The sequence below is a fragment of the Ceratotherium simum genome, chromosome 23, assembly GCF_057802395.1.
Source record: "Ceratotherium simum simum isolate JZ-2026a chromosome 23, ASM5780239v1, whole genome shotgun sequence".
NCBI classification, from domain to species: Eukaryota; Metazoa; Chordata; class Mammalia; order Perissodactyla; family Rhinocerotidae; genus Ceratotherium; species Ceratotherium simum.
The window spans coordinates 15997811-16015692 of record NC_141922.1 but is presented as its reverse complement, the minus strand read 5'-3'; positions in this window follow the sequence as shown (position 1 = coordinate 16015692).

Sequence of the window (17882 nt, the reverse complement as noted above, 5' to 3'; positions counted from 1 at the left end):
AAGCACATGAAAAAATGTTCAATCATCAGTCATTAGAAAAATTCAATTTAAAAACATGAGATATTACTACATACCTAACAAAATGACTAAAATAAAAAAAATAATGATAGCACTAAATGCTAGTGAAGATGCAGCAAAACTGAATCACTCAGACACTACTGGTGCGAATGCAGAATGGTATAGTCACTCTGGAAAACAGTTTGACAGTTTCTTAAAAACTAAATATGCAACTACTATGTGATCCAACAATTGCATTTATCCTAAAGAAAAGCAGATGTCAGCTCACACAAAAAACTGTGCACAGATGTTCATAACAGCTTTATTCAAAACAGCCCAAAACTAGAAACAACCCCTAAGTCCATCAATGATTGAATGGTTGAAACAACTGCAGTATATCCATGGAATATCATTTAGCAATAAAAAAGAACAAACTATTGATACACGCAAAAACCTGGATGCATCTCTGGAGAATTATATTGAGTGAAAAAAAGCCAATCTCATTAAGTTATATACTGTATGATTCCATTTATATAACATTGTTGAAATAGCACAGTTATAGAAATGGAGAACAGATAAGTGTTCTAAGTGTTCTAATCTAATTTAACAGATTAGCTGTGAAGTCAGGAGTGGCGGTTGGAGAGAAACAAGTGTGACTGTAAAAAGACGACATGAGGGATGCTTTTGATGACAGAAATGGTCCATATCTTGACTGTATCAGTGTCAATATCCTGGTTTTATATTGTACTACAGTTTTGCAAGATGTTACCATTAAATGAAATGGGGTAAAGGGCACACAGGATCTCTCTGCATTATTTCTTATAATTGCGTATGAATCTATAATTATCTTAAAATTGAGCTTAATTTTTAAAAAATCAAAGTGCTTTCATTGCTTATCAAGAAATTGTTTCTTTTTATAAATATTATGATCAAGAATGGTTTATAATAAAAATACTTTTCTGGTTCTCTTTCAATCAGAAAATTTAAGAAGCCAGAATAATCTCAGCTGATATGATAAAAAGCAAGGTCATTTGTGTCACGGCACACCTAGGTTCACAACTCAGGTCTATTTTGGACCTGATGTCTAAAAATTGGATATCTTGTTCTTAAAGTAGGGATAATAATACCTATTTCACTGAGTTGATATGAGATCTGCATAAGCTACAGCATGAAAAGCATCGAGAACATTGCCTAGTATATTATAGGGGCTCAACAGATGTGACTTTCTCTTTCCCATTCTAAGTATAGGAACTCTTACTTTATTTTGCACATAAAACCAAATACAAGAAGGAGAGAAATGTCAGGCTGTATCTGCAGTAAAAATTGCCTTGGGAAAAGAAAATTAAGATGAGTTACCAAAATGAAAAATAATCTTCCCAACAGAGTTCAAAGAGACTCAGAAATGGTCTCTATGGGGAAAGTTTTCACTAAACAGGGAAATGTGAAATAGAGGCGACAGTCCTGCCCTGAGAGGGTAATGGCCAATTTGACCTATCATGTGTTTACTACGTCAAGTTTATTTGTTGTTCTGATTACAAGCCACTAAGGAGACGTTGAAGGTGGAGAAGGACTGTCTGCTCCACAGCCGTTTCTTCTAGGTTCTTTCTTCTGCCAAATGGCCCTAACACAGTGTTTCAAGCACTGATAAACTAACCTTTTTTGACCTCTAGTCTTCCCTAGGATGGAAGGATATTGAAGGAAATATATATTTGGAGTCAGTGATGGTGAGGGAAAATATATGACAAATGTAAGGTGCAATAAAAGAGGGTTGAAGTAGGACATAAGAAAATTAATTTCCTGGCTCCAAGTGTTATCGGATTGTAGCTCAGCAATCCACCTGGGACAGGTTAGGCGTTCATCATGGGAAACAGATGAGCCGAGTGGATGGAAACAACAAATGATGAGTAATAGAAAGATGTCTGAACAGGCAACAATATTAGTAACTCCTAGATGCCTTGTTCACCTGTTTCTACAATGCAGAAGATTTTGTTGCCTGCTGCCCAGCAGAATCAAGAGTCAGCTTTTCTAGAAAGCTTGTTTGCTTTTTAATGGGAGAGGCAGGCATCTGCCCCTAGCACCTAGTGCCTCCTACAGCATGCTTGGGGCTGCCCTGGAAGCAGCTATTTGATTTATGGAGTGGTTTTTCTAGATTCTACCTTTCTTGCAAGATTATTAGAATTAACTGGGCAAAATCAGATATCAAACTAGATTAAGACTTCAAAAACATGTTGCTTACAAATTTCTCTTCTCTCAAATCAGAAAGAAATGCCTGTAGATCCAAGATGCTTTATCATTGCAAATTATCAACCCCCTTTACTTGTATAGCACATTACAATTTACAAAGCACTTCTCCATAAGTTGTCTCCTTAGATGCATGTAAAATCCTTTCAATTAGGCAGGGCATGTGTTATTGCACAGATAATCATCTGCAAATGAAGAAACTGAGTCTTGAAGAAAATGATTGCCTAATGTCACCAAAGAACAAAGTCAAAGCCAGATATTTTGACTCCCATAATACCACTGATATCCAACCAAGAATACACAGGCATTTGAAGCTGTGGGTTTTGTTTTATTATCCTTTGCATTTTCTTTCCCTGTGGTAATGGAGGGTTAAGATGGTATTCACTGTGATGGCATTGAACCTTAGGAGGCACTTTGGAAAGTGCCATGGGGCCATGGGTTCAGCCATGGCCCCAGGTCTGCAAGAAATTTAATCTAGATTAAGAATAGTCACACAATCGTTGAATCATTTATGGTTCTCAAAGGGAATATCTGAAGATATGTTGAAATGAGGGCAGAGACAATAACTGCTAGTGAAATTCCAACTAATTGCATGCCATTATGATCTAAGTATAAGCAGGTTTTGTGGTGAAGACTTACAAGCACAGACTTACAGAATTAGCAAGTTTTATGGACAAAAGAGGTAAGGGAAGGGATGGGATATTCCAATGAAGAAAAAGTTTAAGCAAAGGCATGGAGTGGCCCATATGTTTTAGACCTATTATAATTGGTATTAGAGGTTGAAATGGATACTGTAGTGTAGATTTAAGAGAGGGAGCTCTGAAATCAGATTGTTGGAGTTCAAATCTCCATCAATTACTGAACAAATTATATGACAGTTTCTTAGTCTGTAAATGGAGACAATAGAACTACCAACCTCATATTGTGAAAATTAAATAAGAGCATATATAAAAAGTCCTTCATGAGAATAGTACTTACATTTAGTAGAAATTTTTTTTAAAAAACTGTGTTATCTGTTTAAAAAAATTGTCTGGAGTGAGGGAGGTGTTTGGACTTGCAGTATGGGTAGAGTGACCATATAATTTATCATTTAAATCATTTAGCCTTTGAAGTGAAAGGGGATGGTATTAATGGCTCTGCCAGGAATTGAATATACAGGAGGAATATTCAGGACAAATCAGAAAGTCTCGTGACCCTACATACAGGAAACCCTACTCTAAATTTTTCCTTGTTTATTCAAACTTCCTAGGTGCACCATAGACACAAATTCCATGATCAAATAGCACTATATAGGCAGGATATTGGAAGTTATTTCTGTAATATAATCCAAAGTGCTGAGCTTTGGACCAAGAATCTCAAAAGTAGAAAGGATCTTAGAAGTCACCTAATATTCCTTCTACATTTCTACTTTTAAAAGGGACCTTGTTGAATACAAGTGCTGATAGAGTGCCTGTGATTTCTTTAGGCAACACTGACACAAAGGACCTACAGCTAGAACTGTACAGAATTTTGGCGATTATTTTACAGATTTCTAATTATCATGACAGTCCAGGGCTTATTACACAGATGAGGAAACTGCTCCAGATTGGCTAAGGGCCTTAGCCAAATTCAAAATTTCATAATGTCCAGTTCAGGATTCTTTTCACCTCATCAACGTTTCCCAAAGTATTCCATAGTACACTAGTCCTCCACGATGCTCTGGCAGAGAGGGAGGGAGGAGGCCATGGTTGAGTAAGCTTAGACAGTGCTGCATATTATCTTACACTCTTGGAAATTCACGGTATACATTAAATAGTCTGAGAAGTTTTTGAGTAAAAAAACCAATTTAATTTTGTTTAAACCAGTGTTTCCCAAATGTGTTTTACCACAAACCTTTCTATTGTGCAATATAAATTAACATTCTGCAGAATTAGTGTTCTGATGCTACATGCTTTGCAAAGGACTATACTACACAATTTAGTATCTTGTGAAGAACTTCCAAACCAGTAAGAATAAAAATAAACAGATCACTAGAACATCTTCTCATTTCATAAGGATTTACATGCAGTCATAAAATCAACATCTCTCCAAATTCATTCTTTTAGTTTAAGTAACATATTCAATCAAGCCTCAGAAAATTGGATACACTCAATTGATATTTCCTTATTATTGAAAAATTTGCTTTAGCTCAGTCAAAAGCAGCAATATTGATATAATAAAATAATTTTGGCTTAATTAAAAATTCTATAATCTCGAAAAAAGGAAGAAAATACTTCAATATATACTGTAACCTACAAAGTGGAGAGGAATTTTAAATTTTAAAAGCAATAGAAGAATATGTAAGAATAAAGAGATTAACTGTAAAAATGTTATATTTAAGTATGTTCATAAAATAAAGCCAACTAAAGAAATAGTAAAAAGGGTTTAGAGTTAAATATGATAGCAAATGATACCTATCTTAAGTATATAAACGGCTTATGTAAATTTTTAAAAGCATACAAACAAATGACAAGAACCAAACCCATTAAGAGAATAATAGAAAAAAGGACCAAGGGTCTCAACAGACGAAATAGAAATCCAATGAATAAAGGCAGGACTTGACTTCTCCACATTCAGCTTCGCTATATAGGCTGCACTTTCTCCTGTTTGCACGGACTCTGCTAAACCATTTTTCACGTACCCATCTCCTCTTCCATACCCCAGCTGCATAACAGTTCTGCCTGATCTGCAACCTAGAGCTACAGTGCCCACAGGAGTCGTTATTAGCTATTTTATAACAGTTTTTGTCCTGTCGGGGAACTTCCTCTTATACCTAAAAGTCTATTGTTGAACTTAGGGACATTCGTTTGCAACACATGTACAAAGGAAGGGACCTTTTATAGACATAGTGACCCTGGAGTAAACTTGCTTCTAAGCATAGCCTTCCAGATTCCCAAGACATCACTGCATGAGCTGATTCAAGAAAGAGGCTAGATAAAATCTTTCATCTCAAACTGTCATTTCTTCTCTCCATGGGCAGTATTTGACTAGCTTGGTTTCACATTTCTAGTTTTTTTGCCTTGTCAAATCTTCACTGTTCATCTTCTAAGAAGCCATGAGCCCCCTGGTAAGTTTAGACAGTCTAGAATCCTCTCCATTTGAGGCACACATATCAATCACCTATGTTTCCCAAAGAGGGAGATCTAATTACTTTTCCTGGCTACCTCAGTTATCAATTGCTGTATAATAAACCATCCCGAAATTTAAAACAACATTTATTATTATTTTTCATGATTCTATGGGTTGACTGGGGCTCAGCTGTGGTTCTTACTTCGATCACTCATGCAATTGCAGCAGATAGTGGCTGAGACTGTGGCGTGTGTTGTTTGTGTCTCCCAGCCTACTGATAGTGATGCTATCAGCTACAAATGCCTGTGGACACGCACCTGGGCCATACTACTCATGGCAAGCCCCCATAGACATTTCCCTGGCTAGAGCCAATGTTGTGACTGGACCAGCCCTCGTGTTTCTTATTATGATTACAAGATGCACCTCAGCAACAACCATCAGGGCATTTTGAAAAAACAAGGTTTATTACTCACAGGTCCTGGAGGCTACATGGCACACCTGGACCAGGCAGCAAGGTCCTGGGTAGAGAGAGAGAGAGTGCAGATCTGGGGTTCTGTCTTTATTGGGGTTGAGAGTGGGGTGCCTGGTGTTTCATGGGCTCACTCTTTATTGGTGAATTTAAAACATAAGAGTAGGAATTAAAGTGCAGGAAGGGAAAAGAAGGGTCACTCAAGCAGTCAGTTTTCTGGGTCTCCCAGGTCTTTGTAAAAGGAGAACTTCATGGGTCGGGCAGCCTAGCTCTTTATCTAGCTGTGTGGCTGGCAGTGTGTTTATTCATGGTGGATATCTTTGAAGTGGATGTTTCAGCAATCAAAAGCTTAATGTCAGGCACTCACATTACAATAAGAAACGCTAATTGTCAGGGACTTGCACTACACATATAAATTGGAATGGGCTGGATGTGAAAGATGGCTCACTCACAAGTCTGCTCCCTCAGTGGTCTCTCCCAGTGGTCAGGTCTTCTTATGTAGGGTCATCTTCTTATGTAGGGTCTCAGGTACCCAAGACGGAGTGTCCTAAGAGCCAGTGTTCTGAGAGATCCAAGCAGACGCTGTAAAAGTTCCTATAATCTGGCCTCACAAGGACCAAAACATCACTTCTGCTGAGTTCTATTAGTCAACAAGTCACTAAGGTGAACTCAGATTAAAGGGGATGGAAGTCAGACTCCACCTTTTGATACACATGAACAGGTAAGAGAAGGATAGTTTGGGGTCATCTTTGGAGACTGTTTCCCACACTGTCATCCATCACCTTGTTTTTCTTCTTCTATGTTTTGCTTTTAATTGTGTGATCCAAGTATTTCTCTTTCAATTTAGTTCTTCAACACTCCGCCTCCTTTCCCCCGTGTTTTGGAGGAATAACATTTTAAAATAGAAGAATGCTGTTACTAAGCGACATAATCTGACTTCTCAAGGGGGTTTCAGTTTCTTTCTTGCTTCACCCATCATCAAAGTGCTTGATATAAACCAAGTTGCCTAATACCAAAGCGGATAGCAGCTCAGTGTTACAGACACATTGCATACAGCATGACACATGTCACATGATCAGGATCTCTTGACTAATTGACAGAACAAAGAAGAATGCAGGCTGTATTCCAAGCCAGAACTTGTCCTCAATTCAGCATTGGGGTGCCCGAAATGCAGAGGTCAAAGGAAACTGGAAAGAGAAATTAGCATATTTTGTATGAGAATGGAAACTATGTGAAACAAGAGTTTTAGGAGAGATCCAGAGAAGGTATGTGTCACTCTGTAAACTCATAAATTTTCCCACTTTAGATAGTGATTTAGTGTTTCAGATGCCACTTTCCAAGAGAAATGGCAGTCTGTACCTAACCTATGAAATGTGTAGTGTTATAATTAACATCTCAATGGGACATTTCTCTTGATTTAGTTTTAAACTGGCTAAACAATTGGCTGGGATTGACAATCACTGTAGTGAAGTTAAATCCAAGGGAATTTTCTTTTCCTTTATTCTCTACAACAGGAGCCAGTAAACCACAGTCTATGGGCCAAAATCCAGTCCACCACCTGTTTTTGTAAATAAAGATTTATTTGAACACAGACACACTCATTTGTTTACGTATTGTTTGTGGCTGTTTTCATGTTACAGTGGGCTGAGGTGAGTAATTGCAATGGAAACCATATAGTCCGTAAAGTCAAAACAGTTTACTATCTGGCCCTTTATGGAAATGTTTGTCGACCCTTGCACTACATTAATTCTCAGAAAACATTAATTTTTTGCCATAGTTTGTAATTCAAATGTGACCCTAGACTGTAATTTACTGGGCTTTGGGACACCATCCATTCTACTTGGAAATTATATCGAATCAGGAAATTATTATTTTATTGTAAATTGTGGCAGTGGTAGTATTTGATTCTGTGATTTGATTTTCATTTTCAATATTTTATCTGCTGTGGTTTGAAACTGGTGCTTATCCCGTTCTTTGCTTTTAATTTTTGTTTGTTCTGTGCCCTCTAATCAAGACCTCCCACCCCACATATTATAAAACCAAATAGGAATGAGGGTTTGTCCCAGGAAGAATGAGGCATAATGTAATCAAATTAATCCTGTTTCTCATCTGGGCAAAGTGTATCACTGTGGTCCTGTGGGGCCTTCCCAGGTTCACCAGAGTGAGGGGTCTCCTTAGGGATTTGGAGCCCAAGCACCAGTTAGTACAAGTAGTTACTATAACTTCTATTCGTTGCACACTTACCATGTGCTGCTCTCTGAGCTAAGCACTTTTCATATGTTATCTCATTGAACTCTTTCAATATATTGTTGGTGGAGGAGGTCATCTAGAGGATGTGACTGCCAGTTGACCCCCAACCTAGACTTGGGCAACTGGGGGCTCCTCACCCCCTCCCCTGTCCTTGGAATGTATGTTCTGGCCACTGTTCCCACAGTAGGAGCCATTTTCAGGGACGTAGCCTGAGAGAGCAATGGGTTGTTGAGACCATCTGGACAGTATACACGACTGAACCCAGTTAAGACCTCTTTCTAAACTTTTAAGACTCGGGCAGGCAGGTGCAGAGATCTGCTTGTCTTGCGGCCGCCCAAGACGAGCCTTGTATGTAAGTTCTCTTGATTATTAAACTTGCCACCTACCAATCTGGAGTAGCCTGCCTCTTTCTTCCGTCTCTGCTTGCCCTTTGCCCATAGGGGCCAGTTTGTGAACCAGCAATTGTGAGGTTGATTTTGTTACAAACATGTTACAAAACAAACAGAGGCTTCAAAATGCTAAATAATTTGCCTAAAGTTACGTAGCCGGTAAATGGCAAAGATGTAATCTGACCCCAGTGCTATCAGACTTCAAAATTTGTGCTTTAAATAACTATGTTATAGTTATTGAGGCTCTTACCAGCTATGCAAATGTGTCCCATTGATCTGATAGCCATGACAGTCTTGAGACCAGAGGAGGACCTGGAGATTCTAATTCTGGCTGTATACAGACACCACTAACACTATGCAAATGGAAGAAAAATGATTGGAAGACATTTCACTTAAACACTATCTATGGATGTGACGCATTGAAAGCAATATGGGTGTTTTCTTTATTTTTTATTTCCTTTCTGTTTTCAAGATTATATTCAAAACACATTCGTTATATTTAACATACAAAATAAAACAAATAGAACTGTGTGAATAGCTGTCGTGGTGTGCTTGGCAGAGTATGTGTGAATCAACAGTTCTCTCCTTTTTATTGCTGAATATATTCCACTGTATGGATGTACCAGAATTTTTATCCACATTTTATCCATTCACCTGTTGAAGAACATCTTGGTTGTTTCTAGTTCTTGTTGATATTAAATAAAGCTCTTATGAACATTTGTTTACAGGTTATTTCATGAATATAAGTTTTCAATTTATCTGGGTAAATACCTGAGAGTGAGATCATTGGTCATATGATGTGTATGTTTAATTATATAAGAAACTGAAAAACTGTTTTCTGAAGTGGCTGTACCACTTTTCATTTTCCCCATTAATGAATGAAAATTCCTGTTGCTCTTCTTTTTCACCAGTATTTGGTATTGTCAGTTCTTTCCCTTCACTGTTCTACTAGGTGTGTACTGGTTGTGGTACCTCACTGTGGTTTTGATTTGCATTCCCTAACGACTAATGATATTGAATGCCTTTTCATTTGCTTATTTGCCATTCAGTATCTTTGGAGAGGTGTATGTTTATTTTTTATGGAGTTGACTATTTTCTTATTGGTGAATTTTAAGAGTTCTTTATATATTCTGGTTATGTGTCCTTTATAGGTTGTGTTTGAAAATATTTTTTGATTTGAAAATATTTTCTCCCCATCTGTGGCTGGGGACAACGTCTTTCACAGAGCAAAGAAGTTTTAAATTTTTATGAAGTCTAATTTATCCTTTTTTTTTTTCATTTATGACTCACACATTTGGTATCTCATCTGAAAACTCGTTAACAAACCAAAGGTTACACAGATTTTTCTCCTACACTTTCAACATCTGTGTATATATCTATTTCTATACAAATCTGTTAATTGATTTGTCTCTTGAAAAATATGTTTATTTTTTCTCTTGTTTCTTTGTGCTTTGTAATTTGTGGTTGGAAACAGAAAATTTTACGCAGTACAGTAACAAGTGAGATAAATAAGTTTATGCCTGGAAATAGGCAAACTGTGTTCTAGGTATTAGTGAGGGGATATTGAGTCAATCTAGCCAAAAATTGAGCTGGATTTGGGTTTTGGTGTTGCTATGGTTATATCCAGTATAAGCTTTGAATTCCTCTAGCAATACTTTGTGTTTAGGGCGGGGGCTGGTTTATCAGAGGATTTTTCTCAGTGACTGCTTCACCTTCAGCTTCAGATCTTTCCTTTCCTGTTCTCCTGCACCTCAGTACATAAGGTCCTTCTCCTGTTCTTGACCTTCCCCAGTACTAGCCCAGTGTGTATGTGTGTATTGTGTGTCTGCGGGCGAATGGAAAAAGGGTGGGGACTGTAGGTGTGGTGTGCACTGTGGTTCAGCCTCATTCTTACGCAGGTGTTCTGCCCCTGGGTCTCGGGGGTGTGGTCTTCTCTTCAATAACCTTATCTACCACTTGGGGAGGGATTGGTAGTGAATCTACCACTGCCCCAGTGGTAGGTAGGGGATCTTTAATGGTCTAGCCTCAGAATATATTCCTACCTCTTCCAAAGGAGTTGTTTTTTTTTTCTTTTCTCTTCCCTTTTCCTATTTGCAATGGGTCTTGACCTTTATCCTAAGGGCAACAGGCATGACCCCCTCTCCCCCAGTCCATTAAGGCTTTTGTTCCATAGGGGAAGTAGAGGAGAATAATCCAGGCAGGGCTCTCTGCGTTTCCCTCTACAGCTATGTTCTTCTCTTCCAAAGAGGGGAACTGTATCACAAGGTTGCTGTATCACAATGTTTGCTTTATCTACACTCTCATCCTAACCCTAGACTTTCTTGTGAGGACCCAGTGGAGATCTATGGAGAAGAACCTACAAGTGGATGCAAATTACCTTTGTTTTAGTGGCTCCCAAGGGCATTACACTCTTCAGTGGCCCACACTCAACCTTTAGCAATTTGTTAAAATTTTTAACTCAATTACTTCTGGCTTACATGGCATCTGGCTTCTGCTGCGAGTACCTGCACTTCCTTACTCTTTGGAGGGATTTCTCTCTCCTGGGATTTTGAATCTGTTGGTTGTCCTACAACCTCATCTTTTTGGTAAATTCAGGAAAAGTTGTGATTTGACAAATTATTCAGATTTTTTTTTAACAGTGAGATCTATGCTCTTTCAGCTTTCTACATTCTAAAGGGAAGCTGGAAATTTCAATTTTATTTTGAGAAAAATAGAGAGCCATTAAGGATTTTTTGAACTGGAGAGTAAAAAGATTAGATCTACTTTTTAGAAAAACATAAATTATTCTGGTTGCCTGATGCAGAATGAAATGGAGAAAATGGGACTCCAGAGGCAAGTTAAGAGGCTGTCGCAATAATCTGGACAAAAGATAAGCAAATCCCAAACACTGCATGTCATGGGGATGAAAAAATAAAGTTATATTTGAGACATTTGGGATTTAACAGGATTTCTTGACAGATTGTGGACGTGAGTGCATGGATGCATATTCGTGTAGTTAAATGTGCTGGATTATGGTGTGAAAAAGAGGGAATATTCAAAAATTGTGCCTGTGTTTCTAATCTACACAACCAGGAGGATGGTGGTAAAGAAGTCAGGATAATATTAAGGTTATCAGCACAACAGGGGTGTGGAGAGCATCTATAGATGAGTGTTGTCATTGGAGAACAGGTAGTCAGTTCACCGCAAGGACTGTGAACAAGCATGACAGAGGACCTCAAGAGATCAGTAAATGTTTGACAACTCAGTAAATGAATGAATGAGTGAATGAGTAAATATATCAGAGATTCAATTTAGAGCTATACCTACTTAATAAGACTGATTTCTTTCTTTTTTATTCCAACAAGGGCAATAGGTTTTGTGACATTTAGAAGAGTTCCCACTGGGAATATCTTGCATATAACGAAATCCCTTCATAAAATGGGAGCTGAGCTACTGTAGCCCTTTCCTGACTGAAATGCTTGAGGAGATTTCTCCTTGCTCCTCCATCACCGGGATTCCCAAACACTGTGTGCTAATTGCATGGGCCAATTAGTATGAAATTCAATTTGTCATAATCTGCCTGAGGGCACTTAATAAACTTCATATGTCAGCCTCAGGTTCGGGGACAATTAAGAGAAATTCATAGTGTGAAGGCATTTAGGTACCGGTTAGGAGAGAAACGAAATATTTAATGCCGAATTCCCTATTCCATCTTTCAGAAACAGAAAGAGATCGTTATATCACAAGCATGCTAATGTAACAGTGATTGTTATAGGAAAAATAATTGAGGCAAATTGTCTATATCATGATATCATGGATTTCCGGTTCCCTTCCTCCCTCCTGCAAGCATTTATGCAATCCCACTCTTATCCAGCTTGGTGTGCTCTCATCATGTGCTTAATATTTTGGATGCAAAGATGAGAATCTTCCTCTTAGAGGAATTGCAGCCTAGTGGGAAAATGCCCACAACAAATGTTTGCTCATGTAACATGACGAGTGCTAAACTAAGGGAGTGGGGGGCAGGAAGGAGAGAGAAGGAGCATTACTAACTTGGACTAGAACTGTAGAACCTACCCATTCACTTAAGCACTGTTCTTCAAACTAATCACTATGAAAAAAGAATATGTCTCAATTATATTCTCATTACCTAAAATATTTTAGACTTTCCTCCTGGAGTTACCTTTAGAGAATTGTTGCAAGGTACAAAAATGTTGATGATGGTCTTTTGTTTTTACCAAATTATAATAACTAGCTCAGTGCTTTCCAAAATGTATTTCCTTGAATGGTTATCATTACAGATGCCTCATGAGAGATGCTTCTGTGGTCAAACAAATTTAAGAAAAATCTACATATGTGTTCCCCTTATTCGATGTGCATTAGGAGATCCAAATCTCTGAGAAGCCCTATAACAAATTTATTTAACTTCGTAGACTAGTGCTTCCCCAAACTACTCTATTTCATCAAATCTAAGACACCATCTATTTTAAGATGAACCATTAATTTATGTTGAAATTATGTAGAATTTATGTAGAAATTATGCAGAAGAAATTTGCCAATTCTTTTAGAATTACTCAAAGATTATACATTATTCTTGAATATATATATATAAATAAAACAAGTCATTTAAAGTATTTCTAAAACTTCTAAAACAGATTCTAACTCTTCTGAGTGACTTTTTATCTAAGAGTTGCTGATACCCATGTTTTTCCAGACAATATCATTATCTGTACCAGCAAGAATATGCTGCCATTTTAAGCATGCTTCACTATTGTCTCCACGATTTTCTTCCAAGCCGCTGACACCTATTCTGCAAGTGTTGATATATTTGTGTAGGAAAAATAAGCATGTTAAAACTATCACCTAGATGACGGTGATAGTAAGGTGCATTTTAATTTTAGAGACATTGAAATTTGTAAGGAAAAAAAATCTTTTAGAATCAGTGAAAAGCATCATATGCCCATGGGATCCCTGTTCACAAATCCCATGGAACTAGGTTTTTTGAGAGGTTTGAGAGCCTTTGAGAAAGCTGATCTAGCCAGCTTGATCAACGTTGGATTGAAGCTAATGATAGCCAATCGTCTACAAAATAAGCATACGGTCATTCTACATCACAGCAGCATTAAACATAGGGAGCTCAGGAGGAAATTCCTGGAAGGCAGTACACATAATGGTTGTGAGTACAGGACCTGGAGCCAGCCAGCTTCAGTCTACATTCTTGTTGGGCCACTTATGGGTTGTCAGATCATGGTCAAGTTGCTTAATCTCTCTAGTACCAGTTTCCTCATCTTTGAAGTAGGGATAATAAGGACACCTACCATGTAGTCTTATTCTGAGGCTTAAATTAAAAAAAGGAAAAACTTGTGAAGCCCTTAGCACTGTCAGGAATCAACACATTTTAGTTGTTGTTATTATTTTTCTCAGGTGGTCATGACAAGTAACCATCTTCCTCGATTTAGCTCTGAAAGAATCTTGGCTATTTCTGAAAATTAAAATGACTCTTAAAGGATTAATAATTTCCCACGTGAAGAGGTTTCCAGCAATATGCTGCAGGGTCTGATGTTGATTACTCAGTGAGATATTTTAAAAAGTACTTTTGGCAATGGCAGCATTATCAAAATAGGTGCATGAGCTCCCACCTGCGTATTATGAATGCAACGAGACTCATTTGCAAAAAGCTGTTCTGATGTGATTACTACCATACCCCCCCTCCACACACACACACACTGTAGGTAAATTGAATAGAAACCTGTTTTCTGTTCTCTGAATTCCATATCTCTCATCTCCCAGGTCCAGTTAATTTGAAAGTCTTATGTGAGACAGCATGGCAAAATGTTGGGGGAACAAAAAAGTTGTTTTTTTTTTCTTTAAAGCATGAATTTCACTTACTAAGGATCTAACAGGCAAGCCAATTGATCTTTCTGAGTCCTGATTTCATCTGTAAAACAAGGGTGATAAAGTGCCTATCTCATAGAGTTGTTTGGGCATTCTGTAATATAACACATGTAAAGCTCTGAAACACATTTCCAGGCACATAGTCAGCATTGAATAAATGGTGATGTTATTTTTATCATTATTATTATTATCATTAGCATCATTGCATTAATTTCTTATTGGAACAAATTATCACAAACTTGGTAGCTTAAAACAACACAGATGTACTATCTTACAGATGTCAGAAGTCCAAAATGGGTTTCACTGGGCTAAAATCAAGGTGTCAGCAGGACTAGGTTTCTTCTGAAAGCTCTAGGGAAGAATCTGTTTCCTTGCCCTCTCCAGCTTCTAGAAGCCACCTACATTCCTTGGCATATGGCCCCCTTCCATCTTCAAAGCCAGCAATATATCACTGTATCACTCTGGCTTTGCCTCTCCTGCCTTCCTCTTTCCCTTATAAAAACCTTTGTGATTACGTTGGGACCAGTGGGATTATCTTTCCATCTCAAGGTCAGATGATTAGCAAACTAAATGCCCCCTTGCCGTGTTAACATAACATCATCACAGGTTCTAGAAATGAAGACATGACATCTTTGAGGGGCCATTATTCTGCCTACCACAATCATCATCACTCTATCAATTATCTAGTGGCGCATCACACATTACCCCAGAAGGTAGTGGCTCAAAGTAACATTTGTTATCTCACAGTCTCTCTGGGTCAGGAATTTGGGTATGGCTTCACTGGGTCCTCTGATTCAGTCTCTCACAGGTTGCAACCAAGTGTTCACTGGGGCTGCAGTCATCTCAGGGATTGACTAGGGGAGAATTTAATCCAAGCTCACTCATGTTGTGGTAGGCAGAATTCAGTTCCTCATGGGCCATTGGCCAGAGGCCCCTCTCAGTTCTTTGCCACATGGACCTCTCCATAGGGGGCAGTTCATAATGTAGCAGCTGGCTTCATCAGGGTGACAAGCAAGAGGAGAGAGAGAGAGAGAAGAAGTTAACATGACATAAGTCAGTCTTTTAAAATAAAATCTACGAAGTGACATTCCATCACCTATGCCATATTTTATTGATTAGAAGCAAGTTACTAGATCCAGCCCACACTCAAGGGGAGGGATGTTCATATCAACTTGAGTACCAGGTGGCAAAAATCTTTGGAAGCCACCTTGAAAAGTCTGCCTACCACAATCACCATCATTATTGTTCCTGTCAAATCCATCCTTTTCACCTGGTCACATTTGAGCCCAATATCCATTTCCAACTAATTATATCAGAATATCTGGGAATGAAGACCAGGCCCTGTATTTTTAAAGGGCTCCTTCTGTGATTTTATTATGCAGCTGGCATTGAAAGCCACAGCACTACAATAGTAATTTATGTACAATGCACTGTGACTGTCATTCTCTATTTAAAATCCCTTCACAATGTTTTTGATCATTTGCAGCAGAAAATAGAAGCTCTGTACTTGCTTGTAAGTCCCTCCCTGATTCACATCTACCTCTTTGGATTTGCTTCCAACCATTCTCACCTCACTCATGGTACAGACTCCTTTAATATCTCACGGCTTTCATCCTTCCCCAAGCATTGGGCTGTTTGCCACTTCTGTGCCTTGGCAGACGCTCTCCTCTCCCAAGCGACCCCCAAGACACACCCACTCTTTTAAAAACGTAATAATTATTGAACAAATTCAAGGGGATGTTTATACAATGTTTCTAAAATATGTTTATAAAAAAGTGTAAAGTGTAAAGAACAACAATAAAACAAACAACAGTGAACCCACCAATCAGCTTAAGCAGATTATTGCCTTTAAGAAGTTTCTTGCATGTCCTTCCTGCGTTCCATCCCTTTCTCTCCTTCACAAAAGTGATCAAATTGCTAAATGTCGTGTTTATAATTCCCTTGCTCTTATCTAAAGTTGTAACACATATGCTTATATCCCTAAATAATGTTGTTGTTTAGTTGTGCATATTGCATGGAATCACGCACTATTATTTTTGTGAGTTTCGCCCATATTGCTTCTTGTAGCTGAAATACGTCCTTGATCACCATCTTGTAGTAACTAGTTTTTTAATACATCTGAATTTATTTATTCACTTTATTGTTGATGGACCTCTGGGCTACTTCCAGTGTTTCTGCTATTAATGGCCCTCCTACTATAAAATTATTATCTATGTCTACTGGTGCCCATGTGAAAATGTTTCTCTGGGGTATATACCTAGCAATGGATTTGGTGGTTCACTTAGTACATGATGTTTAAATTTATTAGATACTGCCAAAGAGTTTTCAAACATGTTTATACCAATATATAATCTCTCTAGCAGTGTATGAAGGTTCTTACAGCTCTATACTCTTATACTCACTTCGTACTGCCAGACTTTTTAATTTTTGTCAGTCTAGTTGATGTGATTGGTGATCTAATCACTAGTGAGTGGAACATCTTTTCACATGTTTGTTTGCCATTCAGGTTGCCTCTTCCACAAAGTGCTATCCAAGTCATTTGCCCATTTTCCTATAAGGTGGTCTTTTTAATTTGTAGGAGTTCTTTGCATATTTTGAACCCTAATTGACATATTTTGTGGTTTGTATTTCATCCTCTTTATGGTGTGCTTTGATGAAGAGATGCTCTTTTTAAAATGTAATCAATTTGATTTATCTTTCAAATTATGACCTGTTTTTTATGTCTTCCTTAAGAAATGCTTCTCTACTCAAGGTCAGAAACCTATTCTTACGTATTGTCTTCTAAAATCTTTTAAGTTTTGACTTTCCTATTCAAATTTGTAATCTCATGGGATTACATTTTATGTATGGTATAAAGTGAAAATTAAATTTCATCATTTCCCTTATGGTTAATTGGTTATTAGAGCATTATTAACTTATTAATTATATAGTCCATCATTTCTATTTGGAGCCACAAGGCCAATTGTTTCATAAATAAAGTGACAATTATGTATGTTTCTCTTTCTGGGCTCTTGATTCTCTTTCATTTCTCAAACCGTGTATCACTGCACTGCATTATTTATCATAGTTGTTATCCTTTTATAATTATTTTTATTTATTTTATTTATTTTATTTTTTTTTTGTGAGGAAGATCAGCCCTGAGCTAACATCCATGCTAATCCTCCTCTTTTTGCTGAGGAAGACCGGCCCTGAGCCAACATCCACTGCCAATCCTCCTCCTTTTTGTTTTTTCCCCAAAGCCCCAGTAGATAGTTGCATGTCACAGCTGCACATCCTTCTAGTTGCTGCAGGTGGGACACGGCCTCAGCATGGCCAGAGAAGGGGCGCATTGGTGGGCGCCAGGGATCCGAACCTGGGCCGCCAGCAGCGGAGCACGCGCACTTAACCGCTAAGCCATGGGGCGGCCCCTATAATTATTTTTATCTGATAAGGCAAATTCTTATTCTTTTAAAAAATTATTCTAACTATTCTTTGCTTTCCTTGCTTCCAAAATTTTAGAATCAACTAATCATATTTGAGGTTTTAATTATGTTTTGTTCTGAGTATTAACTCAAGTTTTAGAATGTCAAAGGATAGGT